The sequence below is a fragment of the Lycium ferocissimum genome, chromosome 4 (assembly GCF_029784015.1).
Source record: "Lycium ferocissimum isolate CSIRO_LF1 chromosome 4, AGI_CSIRO_Lferr_CH_V1, whole genome shotgun sequence".
Lineage (NCBI taxonomy): Eukaryota > Viridiplantae > Streptophyta > Magnoliopsida > Solanales > Solanaceae > Lycium > Lycium ferocissimum.
The window spans coordinates 32,918,947-32,921,495 of NC_081345.1; positions in this window are offsets into that span (position 1 = coordinate 32,918,947).

Consider the following 2,549-nt stretch of genomic DNA (forward strand, 5'->3'; position numbering starts at 1 on the left):
ATTTCGGGGTTTTTTAAAATTAAGGCAGACCTCAATTTGTTATTTGGAAATGCAAGTTATTTCAAAAGCTTCCCCAGATTTTAAGAAGAGCTTTAGGTTTTGGGTTGAAATTTTAAAAATTGCTGGATGCAAAATTTTAGTTTTTTCCCCTAGATAATTTTAATTCCCAAAAGGAGATATTTCAGCCCAAATCATATACATTACAATTGCGGGGTTCCTTTATATTTTATTGGGGTTTATGGTTTAAATTGGGGGGGAAAGTTTAAACCTTAAAAGTTTTTGGTTTTCCCTATCAAAAAATTTAAAAACTTTTCGACAAATAACGTAAGGAAATTAAAAATTAAAGTCCCCATATTTTAAAAATTTCTGGATAAAATCTGTTGTATATTTTGATACCAACATTTATGGGGCATTTTTAATGGGAAACTTTTGGGAGTGGTAACTTATGGAATTTATCAAAGTTATGCAACGGATATTATGTTTTTAAGGCATAAATCAAATTTTATTTTTTATAATTCATAACAAAAATTTCCCTTAAGTGCTATAAAGGCTTTGCCTTGCGATTTTTAAAATTTTTTTAAAGGGGGGAACCAGAATGGGTTTAAAACGTTTTAAGTTTAAATGGGGGGTTTAAAGTAAAAAATGTCTTTCAACTTGCTGATAAATTAAGCCAACTTATTTTATGCTTTCACAAAGGATACATACGTGACATCTATAATTATCTAATTTATCGAATATATTACTAACTGAATTTAGAAGATTAAGCTTTCTATGTTATTTTCCTCTTGTACCAAGTGTAAAATTGATGATTAGGAAAAAGATGGAGAATAAAACAAAACATTTTACTGTTCTTGTTTGGTTATCAAATAAAAATGATCGTAACAAAATATACTTCCCACGTCACGTAAGCAAACAAGAAATGATGGGTAACGTCCAATGATTATAAGAATAATGGATCATAGGTGGCGCCAAGATGTTTAATGAGGGGAGTCAAATATAATTTGCATCTTTTAAAGAGATTCAACGTATAATAGACATTCATAACAAAATATTTGACCTATCTACATGCTGTAATTAATTTCGTGGTGAAAGGTTGCCAATTGACTCTCCTTGGACAAGGGTAGCTCCACCACTGTCATCAACTATTAGACTTTGATCATATCTAATCGTCCATAGCTAACTTGTTATTACATGTTAAACTATGCTATAACATTAAAAAAACATGTAATTTCAATCCTAAAGATGCCAAGAGGATTCTTTTGGTGCTCTTCAGTACCAGGCTCCAAGAAAGATGGATAGCACAGTACTATAACATGTAATCACAAATAGTTGGCCGGCTTTACGACTATTACGTGATATATTATTTACTGCTAGTTAATTCTACGTGCCTCTATATGCTTTCATACATGTCCTAAAAGCCAAAAATTATTTGGTTCGCCGGCACCTATAAGAAAGTCCACCAAATTCTCAACTGCTATTTGTTCACAAATGAGTTCTTATGTTTTGACTTTGGTAATCTTTATGTTTCATTAATAAAGTAAGCTCGATTGCAATAGGTGATAGTGATAATGACATGAGCTGTATATATTGAGAATTTAGAGCTTGAGGTCGGGGTTATGTTCTTGGTGACTACAAAAAATTCTTTGAGTCAGTCATGCTTGAGGAGTCCATAGATTATATAGAGGCAGGTTAAAAAAGTCAAGTAGGCTTTTCCCTCTTCAAAACTCTCTTGGATATCTCATTTTTATATGACTGATATTTAATTATAAACAGAACTAATTTGCTAAGTGGACTTAGGTATTATATAGTGGTAGTTCGTGTACAAGAATATATTTAAGTAATGGTTGGCTGTTAATTTGATCGAATTGCACAAAATTTTACAAGATGAAGAGCTAAATGAATTTGAATCATTCAAAGATGTGAAAGGTGTATAGATCTACTATAGTGTTTTAGTGTAATTGGTATAGAAAACTTTGAGACACTCCTGCATCGTTTGTAGTTTTTTCATACACATACATGGTCTGAGCAAAAGCAGCTGGTTCGATTGAATCCATGGTAAACTAAAGGTAGAATTTGCCTCTAGTCACATAAATTGAAACAAAGTATGTATGCATTGAGTCATTTTAAAATAATCTTCCTATTTGTACAACAGCTAATCTGTTCAATGTTCTATCCAACTCTAAATGATTGAAAACTTTAAAGGGTCGCCCAAAGAATTGGCCTCCTCAGACTCGGAAACTCCACCACTGCATTGGTTTAAGCAGCTTACAATAGCTTGCAAATTTAGCCTTGAAATGCAATTTGTTGTGCACCGAAAAAATAAATAAAATATAGCATTAATTAATACTTCTAGAGTCTCATATATCTCCATTTGTGCATTGTAAGAATCGGAAATTATGCATTGTAAACTGTAGAAGATCTAAAAACCACAAATTCCAATTGATGCAGTGTCCTGAATAGACAGACATTGTGAAATACAATATGATATAATACTATGTTTCATGTATAGTAGTTTACTACTATTTGAAAAGATAATCAGAATATAGCTT